This window comes from Patagioenas fasciata, chromosome 11, assembly GCF_037038585.1.
Source record: "Patagioenas fasciata isolate bPatFas1 chromosome 11, bPatFas1.hap1, whole genome shotgun sequence".
NCBI classification, from domain to species: domain Eukaryota; kingdom Metazoa; phylum Chordata; class Aves; order Columbiformes; family Columbidae; genus Patagioenas; species Patagioenas fasciata.
The window spans coordinates 22,232,132-22,244,681 of NC_092530.1; the positions used below are offsets into that span (position 1 = coordinate 22,232,132).

At 40.4% G+C, this 12,550-nt stretch overlaps 1 protein-coding gene across 3 annotated transcripts in view; it reads right to left on the reverse strand.

Annotated features, from left to right (window-relative positions):
• The window catches only part of FGF13 (fibroblast growth factor 13), a 239,802-nt gene that overhangs the window by 97,172 nt on the left and 130,080 nt on the right, over positions 1 to 12,550 (reverse strand). The gene's annotated exons all lie outside the window — the stretch shown is intronic.

Below are 12,550 nucleotides of genomic sequence, written 5' to 3' on the forward strand. Positions count from 1 at the left end.
GTTTTTAACTGTCAAGAAAAAGGGCTATTAAGAGTAGCTGAAGCAGGCAAAGCCATTATCACTTGTTCTTTACGGGACCTTCATTGCAACTAAGTGTAATGGAGTGGCAGAGGATTCCTAGAACATTTGGCAGCACTACACATAAAATCAACCTTGAGTATTTAGTCTCTCAGGAAGTTAGAAGAAAACATTAGGAGCCAGTTCTCAGCCAATACTCACTTCACTCCTGCAATCCCTCTGCTTCACAGTTTCAAGATCCATTGACTTCAAATGGGGCAATGCCAATTTGAACAAGTTATATTACACAAGAAATAAAAAGTCCTGTTATTACAACAATGGAGAAATCAGACATCAACTCTCCCATACTCTAATATTGTCACCACTAGATTTTTAAAGACATAAAAAAGTGTCCTAAATTGTTTGTGAATTTGCCTGAACTACCAACCTCAAGAACCAATCTGTTTTGATCCTTCCCTGGAGTCCACTCCTAAATCAAAGCAGTATGACTGAACCTTTTAAGTTAAGTTTCCTTTCTAATCAACCTACAACAATAGAAGTCTCTTGAGAAATCTGCTGCATGAGTTTAGATTTACATGTTTTTCCTCACAAACCTTGATTTACGGATTATAAAAGAAAAGTATTCCTACAGATTTGCATCCTCAAAAGTAAGTGTTCATCACTGACATCAACTCCAGGAGACTGAAAAGCTGACAGTATTTTACTGGGTGCTCTTCCCCCAAGCTCCTCCTGCCTCCCAGCCAGAATCCCTTCGGGAGAACTAAAGAGAGAGAAGATGGACTTCTTAGAGCAACAATAGATTGAGCTCAGATGTCAACTTAAGAGGGAAACACAATGACTCATGAAGTACAGGTTATACAGAAAGATTGTTAGAAATAAAACAAGGAATGAAGGTAGAGAGTTTGGCACCTGAATAAGAAACAGCTCTTGTAAGAGAGGAGAGCTAAATATAGAACTCTGCAACACCAAATCACTGATGCCTTTCAGAGGTATGTGATGAAATCTTTGAGGATATATTACAGAACTCGGGAACTAAGTTGACCTGAAGCCAAATACGACTCTCACCACATCCATCCCAGAATGAGTGAATTTCAGTTTTATCCATAAATAAGAGTGTGGCCAAGGACTTACGAAGAAAAATGTCAGCAAGCATCCATCTCAACATCATTCTGTTGGAAACACACTGACTTTAAAAGATGGCAATAAAACTCCTAAAAAACCCAACTCCATAACACACCACTGAAAAAAACAAACAAACACCTGGCAGTGTTGGGGCTGGGTTTTGTGTGTTTTGGTTTGGTTTGCTTAGGTTTTTTTGTTTGGTTTGGTGGGGGGAGGCGTTTTGTTTTGTGGTGGGCTTTTTTTGTGTTTTGTTTGTTTGTTATTTGGGTTATGATTTCCGTTTGAGACATTAGGTTTTAAAAGGCACATTTTCAATTTTGTTGAGGCAGTACAAACTCTGCTATAGGGGAGGTTATATCAAGAATAGATCGTCATAGTGCTACCCTGCAATCTTCCTCACTCAGTGTCTTGGGTTAACAATTATACACATTTTCATTTTCATGTGAAAATTAAAGAACCTGCCCATAAATACACCTGTTCAGATATAAATTGGCAGGATTCTACAGCAGTCAATGCACTTCATTAAACATACATAAGCGGAGGATATGGACAACTACTTGTGTGGTTAAAATCCACTGTTTACATTATTGGATCACTTCATGCATATGATGATATGTCCAGAGCTGTGAACAAGGAGTTAGAGAAGAAGCTGCTGTGTTCTGTGCTAGTCAGGTCATGGGGTCCGATCTTCACATGGTGAGGCAGAACAACCCAAGGAGCACAGACCATGTTTCTCTGGTAGTGTTGGCATAATAAAGATGATGTTACTCCAAACAAAGTTGCAGCTGAGTAACTGATCTGTTTTTCTTCGAAAATCTCTGTCCTCTCCAGGTAACTTCTCCCCCTTTCAGGTTTCCATCCAGAAGGGACTCCAACTCCTCTGTACTGCAGTAGCCTTCTAACTCTGTTGGAGCTCAGGGATTCCTCTCTTGGGATTCCTCTCTTTTTCAATTTTGTATCTCACCTGCAGGCAACAAGTGCATCCAAAAGCGCTTTGCTCACCTGTCCATACTACCAGCTTCCTAACCACTCTCCTAGCAGACTTTTCTTCCCCACCATTAGACTCACCTTCTCCCATTTCAACCTCTCCTCCTCAGTACCATGTTGTATTACAGTTCAAAACCTGCCCTCTCCTCCTTGCTGCTCTTTATATCCATTCTCCCATCATTGTTCACCACTCTGCACAGACCACCTTTCATCTTGATAATTAGTCCACACTTATTTGCAACTTGCTTTCATATTAAAATTGATAGGAATAGGAAATAGAAGTGCTTTTCAGCAAATGAAAATTACATGTATTTTCAAAAGTGTCTTCAGTGGACATGACATATCAACTCATCAGAGCTCTCACAGTTCCCAATGGTACCAGCCTGCACAAGCTGAGCATCTGCTGCTATTACACCCTGAAGAGGTTCTCCTGTACTCTGAATTTGAAAAGATATTATTTTCACACAGAAGAGGCATCCTTAGGAACACCCAAGAGAAATCTCTGCAAGAGAAAGCACCATTCTTTAAAACAACCTCCTAATTTTTGGTTAGAAGGCCATCATTCAAAGAGGAGTCCACGTTAATTCAGGAACCTTTTGACAATCTGCTTAGCCTTACTCAAGGTTAATCGGCATGCCTTGAAGGCAGCTGGCTCAGCAGCCTAGCAGACAAATGATTTTAAATAACCTCCTTGTCTGTTATGCAGAGGGAAACTATAAAGGGGCAAAGGAATTTTCAAGCAAAGCATCCATCTGAACTTTAGAGAATATATAACTTTTACTTGAGTAGCAATCACACATCATAAAGAATATGCTCTTCAGCACCAGCAGGAAAGCGAGTTTTGACTCAGAGCTTCCCTCAACTTTGAAATAACTGGCACTGTATTTTTTTAATATATCTAGAACCATATCATACTGACTGTACAGTTCACTGCACATATTATTAAATGCACTACATGAAATTCTCTCAGTTAAAATAGTAATTTTTTAAACATGCTCCTTTGTTATTAGTACAAAGACCAGCAAAATTTCTCGCCATTTTTACATTTATCTAATTTAATATCCAAGTACTTTAAGAAACCACTTACTTGCATTTGGCAGCTCAGGTCCCATTCAGATTTTTGCTTACTACTGTTCTGACGGTGTATTTAATCTAAATTTGTCATAAAAAGGCCAGCCATCTGAACTCTACTGGGTTAATGCTGGTAGCTCATCACTAAAAGGGAATATCCTATGTGAATCTTAAAACATTTTCTACTAACAATATTTGAGAGACAATAGCAACATCTGACATCCACTTTTCCACTTGCCTGAAATGAATGATTATACTCACCAGAGGTAAGAGTAACCAGAGAGAAAATCTCCCTCTTTCATTACTGACTCAAAAAAAGCTGGAGTTGCAGAGGAAGAGCAACAGGAGTAGGCATCAGTTAAACAGAAGCGCACAACTGAAATAAACTCTACATTTTTAACAATTCTTGCAACTCAATGCCATATTTGGCATCACCTGTTGCAGAAATGAAAAACCATATGACTGCCCAGAGGAAAGGCAGGTTCAGAGAACAGACTGACAGCCACCACAAATGTGGTTTTATGCTGCTCATGCCTTTTTCAAAAGACTGAAAACTTTGCCCCACATTCACTGCAGTCCCAGATTCTCATCCTGCAGACAGGGTCCATGACAGAGAAGGTCAGAGGCTCTAGGGCCAGCTAAATTCTCATAAAGGTTGCAAGGAATGCAGCTGAAGAATGAAGTATGCCTCTTCCACAAGATCCAAGGAAAGAAGCCCTGATATAGCTTTATCGTAACAAGAAGGAAGACCAAGCATAAGGAGGAAGGTTGAGGTGCTATTTAGAAAATATTTGTTAAGAAACCCAAACCTCAATCAGAGCAATTAAGAGGAAGCAGGGTATCGGCTCAGACGTATCAGCTGCTGAATGGCCAGATTGCTGGTGGAATGAAGAGCAGAAACCCCTGAGTTAGATATGGGCTGAGCTAACCACGGAACTGGAAGCCAGAAACACGCTGTAACATTATACTGTGAGTTTCTCAAGCTAATTATCCCTGTGATTACCAACACCATGGCATGGGGCTGCACTGGGTTGCACAGATGTGGGACGGTAGCTGGGAGATCTCTGCAGTACGCTCTGCTGCGCAATGTAGACATGCCTAAGTGCTTCTGTAAGTGATTGCCTTGGGAAAGGAAACAACTTTCCAGTGACAGCTGAAAAGTTTAACTCCTCCTTGTTTCTGGAGTTCTCCTAACCTAAAACAGCATGAAAAATTTGGTGTACTCTCAATCCAATGGCCAATATTTAAATACTACAGACACTACCACCGATAAAGCGTTGTGCAATAATTATGATTGGACATGTAGTTGAATAAGGTACAAAGAAGAACTTTCATTATTAATAAAGAACTGCATCTTCTTATTTAAAATGAGGACAGATTGAATTGTGAAGTCTGATGCTTTCTCAGGAGAATCATGGAATGAAAAACTAACAAGACAAAGGGCCTTCCTCCAAGAGTGCTCCATACAGGGAGCTCTCTTTGAAGCTCTCAAAGAGTTCTTTAAAGATAAGATGAGAAAAGAACATCAGTGTGACTCATTTGGTCTAAATGTCCTATTTCAAATATGCTAAGTGCCAGACACTGTCTCCATAATTAAAATTTATTCTGAGATGAGAGTAAAATAGAAAAAGGCATAGATAAAAGATTTGCCTTGAAGAGTATGCAGGTAAGGTAAGAGATAAGAGTTCTCTTTAACTTGCCATGAGCTGTTCAGTGGTGAGGCCAGCTCCAGCTTGAGAATGAAAACCCATTGTCTTGAAATAGAATTGCTAAAACTGCTCCTAATGTCATTACTTAAACTTCTCTGATGCTGCAGAGTGCAAATGTGGCTAACAATCACACAGTTCACAATTACAGCTGCACATTTGAATTTTTCTACAAGGAAAACCAAGTTCAATAACGCACTTAATTTTCAATTTGTTACCTGTGTCCAGGTGAGGTGCCAGATGAAAGTACTGTGAGAACTGTTAGTGCTTCTCCTGACGTATCTGTTGCGTATAGACTTGGGATCACCAACTTGATGACTCCATGTGGACAGTCATCCAGAAACACAGGTCTGCATTCACCAGAAAATCAGCACTGACTACAAGGTTGAAATCTGACTGTACTTTACAGAGGTCAGGGAACATCTGGGTACTAAAGAAAGTGTCTAGCAGGAAAAACAAAACAAAGCATAGTCCAAAAGGGACTGGGGATTCAATAACAGATGTACACACAAGGGTACTTTGTAACGGTAGGTTTGATAAAGGACAGTTTGCAGGAACAATGACTTAAATATCAACTCCTCTGAAGAGTGCTAGGTAAGAACTGATTGCAAGGTGAGCATCCGTCCATCACTGCTGGACACAAACTGAATTTCACCTCTGTGAGCTGCTGGCCTGGGCAGTAGCCTGGAGGGAGCAGTGACACTGTTAAATTTGAAATCCTTCTATCAGAAAGTGACCTTTATTCCTCATATAAAGTCTATATATTCCTTATAAAGTCTACCTTTATTCCTTGTATTTTATCTTAATTTCCTCCAGCTACAGTATTGTAAAGATTTAAGTCTGACAAACAGACTAAAGTGTGCACACTGTTTCCTGGACTGTGAGGTGTGTGCGTACACAGTGAGGATTGTTCTTATTTCAGGTCATGTTCAGCTGACAGCAAGAGCCACAGACCCTTGAAAAAAAGTCTATTTTTCAGGTAGGTAGGAAAAATCTGGCAGGTCTATTAGTTAAAAAGAATCAGAAAAGCAGATCAATAGGATGCAGAAATCACAGCTGTGTATAACATACGGATCTCCAAGCCTCTCAATATACTACTTTGTGATCACTGTAGCACCTGCTGACAGAAAGATAATATTAACAATTAGATACATCCTGCTCAGGACATTAAACAGTGAACCACCACCTTATTCTTAAAATCAATGTCCCGCTACCTTAAAAAGAGATGGTTTTTTTGTAAGGCATCACACAGCTGGATGGGTAAACACCCAGTATAGACTCAAGTACCTGGTGAAAAGTAAATAAAGTGCAGAAAATGAAAGAAGTAGTAGAGGATAACAGTTTAGGATAAAGCTGACATAGGAGCTTAAGCTGTCACTATTCAGGCTGCCATAGAGCTGCTGCTGAAGAGAAAGATGAAAAACTCGGATTCTAAGTTTAAATATAAGGAAAAATATTGAATTCCCAGCTGGCATGGCTAGAAATGCCACACCCAGAACCTTCCAAAGATAACAGTTAGGTACATAGTGCTCAGCTGATTCAGGAGCCAGTGTTATTGCTACTGCTGCTGCTGAGATGCCCAAATAGTTTTGAGAATCAGATTCTCCACTTCCCTCTTTGTAACAGGAAACAGTAATTTTTGCTACTGCACAGCAGTGCTATTAGGACAAACATGTTCAATCATGAATGGTTGTAGCAATAAGGACCACATAAACTCCTAAGGGAGTAAGAAAATAAGATACCAAATTAAACTCTCTGTGGGGGTTCTGATCTCATTTGCAGACAAGTAAATATTGAGTGAATTTTGGATTTTGGTGGAATTACCCTGGATTTTCACTGTCTGAGCCTGAACCTGAGCCAGGCCCAGTCTGTGTTCAGGTAAGCTCATTAAATACATGCCAACTCCTTTGATTCTGTTGGGAGCACTCACATGTTTAACAATAATCGTGTACTTAAAGGCTTTGGAGGATCAGGGCAAGAGGGCTCAGCCACTTAAAGGACTGAACTATCCTGCTTTATGTACTAAGCATCTGAAGAAAATAAGAGTGCAGTTGTCACCATTGCCTACCAATGCCCTGAAATAGAAGGTTATCATTTAATCACTCAAGTCAAAGTCATTTTCTCTTTGGGGAGGGGGGGAAAGCCATTTTAACAGTGACAGCTTCAGACCTTTGGCTTTTGTGGTCTGTGTCACTCCTTTTAGATGATCCTTCAGGACAGTTATAGTCCCATAGCTGCAGCAACTCCATGTATATCCAGACAGACAGGATTTAGAGCTTATTTCCGTTTAGTATTGGACAAGGCTCAGGCATTGCTCCTTCCTTCTTCTTGCCAGCGCCAGTACTCAGGAAGAAGATGAGGTGAAAGCTTCACATTTTCCCCATGGGAGGACGCAGGAGGTGCTGGCAAAACCCAAGTCAAGAACAAGGTTTTGCTGAGGGAAATGATGATTATGAGTGCACTGAAGGTTGCAGGGCCCAACTCCAGACAATACCAGACTGCCTGGCCTCGCTCCTTCCCTCCCTGGGATGAATTACTCCAGGCCAGGCAGCTTAGCTGCAGCAGGACAGGGGTAAATATTGCCCTTGACAAAAGCCTTGGCAAATGGGATACCAAGTCTTCACTTTTCACCTCCACTGAAAGCAGAAGACATGATGAAAACATTGTGGAAGATCAGGAAATGTGTTAAATTTAGTATCAAGGGACCATAATGCTGATAAAGTTTCTAAACAGGGTCATATATCTTAGTAGGAACCTCCATTCAAGGAACCAGTGAGCTCCTCTCAGGCAGCTGTTGGTCCAGATTAAATCTGAGGTCGAATGCACCCATGGTACAGGTGCTGAACTCCTCACTGGTGTCTCACAGCCAAGTGTGCTGGGTCTGGACATCTTAAACATGACTGGCACGGCAGCTGTACCTATCTTTCACATGGCTCATCTCTATTATTCTCCACTGGAATGCAAAGTCTTATTCGGTTCTGAACAATATATAAAGTTAAGAAACCTCTCACAGTTCTCCATGATTTCAAATACAGGTTCTCCTCCTCCTTCTTTCTTATTCTCTGCTAAAACGCAGAAATGTACATGTATTAACATAATTAAATGAGGGAGCTGTGCTAATAGGACTCACTTGGTCTAGAAGAAAAGTGTATAATTAGAGTGCCAAGTAACAATACTACCAGTAGTAACACAATGCTTGGAGCACCAAAGGGACATTCAGTATGACAACATAAAGGCTCTGAAATTCTGCTGGTGACAAAACCGCGTGTGCACATGGAGGAGGCAGAAAAGCCAGCCTCCCACATGATGTGCTTCAATGTCCTACCTCTTCCTCGCCCCCGGGACTGGCTCTGCCAGTCGCCCCATTGCTAGGGATGAAGATAACAAGCCATTGTCAAGGGCAACTGCAAGACTGCTTGTTTTGCATTAGCATCCTTAGCATTTTCTACCTAATCAGATTTCCTGTTGGTTGAGGAAAGCTGCCTTTCCTCATTACCAGCTGCTATCACAGATTTCCCTCTCCACATCCCCAATACATATTTTGCCATGCTTGTCTGCTTTTCTGTGTAAAAAGGTTATGTATGCCTGGAGGGACACTAAATGTTACCAAAAAAATAAAAAAAAAAAAGGGGGGGGTGGCAAAAAACCCCCACATGAAAACAGAACTGTGGGCAAGAGGCCAAGACTCTCGATTATGTGACTGTGACTAACCAATGGGTGTTTTTAAAAAACCTTTCTCTCATTATATTCCCTCCTCTGGATGTAATAATACAACTGAAATTAGTTTTCCAGGAGCAGACTTCTTTTTATGTAACCATGTTTTATACAGATAGCAGCAGCTTATGTTTAAACTATTTAAGAGAACAAATAGCTGCAAAATGTACTTCAGATGGCCCTTCTCTTGCTAGCAGCGTATTCCTGACTTGAGGGAAGCTACAAAAACACCCTGTATTTTGCTGCTGCTTGGATGTAATTGTAAACAATGCCCAATACCCACAGGACCTAGCATCCAGGTAAGGATGTCAGACCTGCTTGTTTTATTGCACTTGAGAGCTCCATGACATTGTAAACTGTAGAATGACTTTGACAAAACAAAGCTGGAATGATGTAAAAGAAAGCAGTAGTTCATCTTTTAACTTAGTTCGGTGTTTCCCATAGCATTAGGAAAGGCAGCATCCCATCTGAATTGCAATCCAAACCGATAGACATCACTCTGCTGGCACTGGATCCAAATGGAAATTTCCACATTTTGGGAGAATAATTTCACATTTTGAAAATAATATTGTTGTGATTTCCTATTGTTCTCCTCTTTCCTTCCACATCTACCGCTTAAAAATAGATAAATAAATGAATAAAAAAGGACTGGCCTTGCTAGACCTCCTAGACCAAAGACCTTCTATGTGTCCTCCAGGTTGGTAACAAATGTACTGGCCCTGGACCTATTCTGCTAAGGTGCATTTGAGGCATATGTGTGCTGTGAGAAATGGTGACATTGCAAGCAGGCAGATAGCATATCAGGAAAACAAGAAACCAAGACAGGTTAATTTAGGAAACATAGATCCAATTTTCTCATTCCTTTTCTTGCTTTTAGGAATGGACCTGAGATACAAGAAATGATGGACCACTTGGTTCAGATACCAGAGTGAGGTGGTATTTAAGTCTTTCAGCAAATGGTAGAACATTCCCCAAACACCTCAACAAAAAGTCAGGAAAAACCCTTACCTGGTATCATCACACATGCTTAAGGAGTTCAAATTCTGAAGTGTTAAATGAGATACTCCAAGCATTAACCTTGTAGGAAAGTGGTTAAGAAGTGCAGAAGAGAACTCTACCATATAAATTAAATATTTAGATAGAGAGTTGCAAAGTCAGAAACACGCAGGAATTACTATGTGTTTCCATGTCATTACTCGGCAGAAAAAAAAGGTTCATTTTTGTACTCTGCAGCATCTTTCAAGTCTGCAGTTTTCCATAAAACTTCCATTATGACATTTTACTCAGTTTTCCTAAAAGCTTCTTAGTTGCCATACTTTCCTGTACCTTCAAAAATGGGTAAATTATGCTACAGTACCAGGTTATTTTCATTCATCCTCACAATTGAGCTGTTAACTGCTGGGTTCACACTAGAATGTGTTCAGGTAGGGTTTGTTTCAGCCGCTCCATTGACTTCAACAGACTATTTTAGTGTTTGCACTGAAAGCACAGTTCAGACAATTTCACACTCAAATTTTTTCAAGCTTCATGCCAACAAACCACTGAGGATGACACACATCAGTCTTTCAGTGGGTCTAAAACACCATTTCTAGACAATTCACAGATTTTGAAGAAAAAGGCAAATTCCACCCAGGCAATTTAAGCTGGAAGAGAGGCTAAAAGGTCTCCTAAAGGTAGATCTTCCCTCCCATGCTAGAGAGGCAACATCCTTCACACATATACATACATAAGTGAGGCAACAATAAAAATTGATACCCCTATGAATTTCCATCAACTCCGATGGTTGTGGGATAAGTCAGTGCAGCCACAGCTGCTTGTGCCCTGTCTAGTAATGCAAAATTCTTGGAGGAGAGGCAAAAAGGGGAAGAGACATTCATCCATCCTTATATACTGCAGTAAAGAATGAAAAGCTTTCCTTTTAGAACTAAACATTTTCAGTAAGGATGATTAACAATACCATATGCCATGGAGGAAGGATTAACACAGCTGCTGTTGGAGAGAGACGGTCTGTAGATTTATGGAGAATCGAAGAAGAGCAACTGCTGGCTTCCAGGTGACAGCAGAACTGATGCTTCCCAGGTCTTCACTTAGAGCCTGCACCTTGCAAGCTTCTCCCAGTGGATCCTGAATTGCTCAGCATTGAACCAAACCATCCCCCCAGGAGACTCCAGCTCTGGAGATAAAAGGCCCAGCACAACTCCACTTCCCTTGTTCCTCTTGAACATTACATGCCATTAGCATGTAAATTGTTGATTCATTCAATGAAAATGATCAGACCTAGCTAAGAGCTAGTCTGCAGGAAGAATTCAGCTCCCAGGACAAGTTCCACTGAAATGACCATCAACTTCCTCTGGAGTTTCACATGAGCACAGAGAAAAACAGTGAAATACAGCCTGTGAGTCAACGATGCCAAGTTTAGGGCCCTTCTCTTTATGGCTCCCATGGAATCTTTCATTTCACCAAATATCACTTGTTGAGGATACTGAGCACCTCTAGTAGCTCAGCTCTCATCATCTTCCCAGAGGAGCCTGACACAAACAGTTCTGTACTCACAATTTTCTCACGAACAACACAAATCCTGACAGATAATAAGAAATGCATTGTATTTCCTAATCCAGAAGAATGCTATGGGAATCACATTTCCTTCATGTTTATTGAGTTCAGAATTCTGAAATCACAACTCCTATCGAGTCAGTCCCAGAACTGAGAAGAGAATTAAGACTTTGTGTTTTCAAACCCCAATTTTAATATTCAGTTATATCACCACTGAAAGAAAAAAAACCCTCCCCACACCTTACACCAGTGTTTGTGTCAGACTTAATATTTCTGGTGAGTTGAGAAAGAAATGCTATTTCAGTAAAATACTTTTTAAATAAAAGACACAGATCTCCTAGAAGTGGTGCAAAGAACATTCATGCAAAATCTGGAGTATGTAACAGGAGAAAGCAATTGACTGAAATATTTTGGGCTAATAGTGACAGCTCAGCAACCAATGCCCGTCATTACAGAGAGAATAATACAAGTGATTTGTGAGGAAGGGCTCCAACCTGCTCAGTTTGCCATTCCTGCAGACTCAATTGTGGCAGAATCCAGCTCTGAATATTACATCTTAAAATACATCTACCAACAATAGCATTATTTGTCTTGGCAGATACTGAAGCTTATGCAAAAAGTAGAAGGCTTACCATGTGAAATACGAGGCAGTAATACAAAACACATATAGAACAATATGAGAAAATATTAAAAAATATAATTTAGAATAGCTTAATCTTATGTACACTATAAAAACAAGTTACAGATATAGATAGCTCATTAGTATTTTCATATTAGTATACACAGCATTATAGAAGGGACCATACCTTTGCTTTATCTGAAAAGGAAAACATTCTACTGATTTTTTTTTCTGCTCTGCATGCATTTCATTTTCCAAAATGCAACTGGGCGTGCATTACATACAAACTTCATCCTGCTTCTCTGAAGTACAGCTGTCATGAGCATTCTCTAGCGCTATGCAGAAGCCTTATGGAGTGAAAAGTGCTGGGGACAAGCTGAATCTGAGTCTAAGTGCCATATTTTCAGCAGAGTGCAGCTTCAGAAATGCTACTGGAAAAAACCAACTAGGAATTGATGCCGTTTTAAGTAGCAAGCAAATTTTGGCAGCCAAAAAAGGGCAGTGTGTAATGATGAGAGCTGAAACAAACACACTTTATTTAAGAATAAGCAGCATCACTTCTTGTCTAGAACGATATCGTACATGGCGTATACTATAGTGTCCCGTGATAGCTGGATCAGACACTAACAGGCAAGCAAAGGGGACATGGAGTGCATCACGCTGCCTGCATCAGTTGCACTGCACTGACACAGGCTGGAAAACACACAGCACACTCTAGGGACATACATGGAGAAAATAAAAATAAAAGAAACAAACAGAA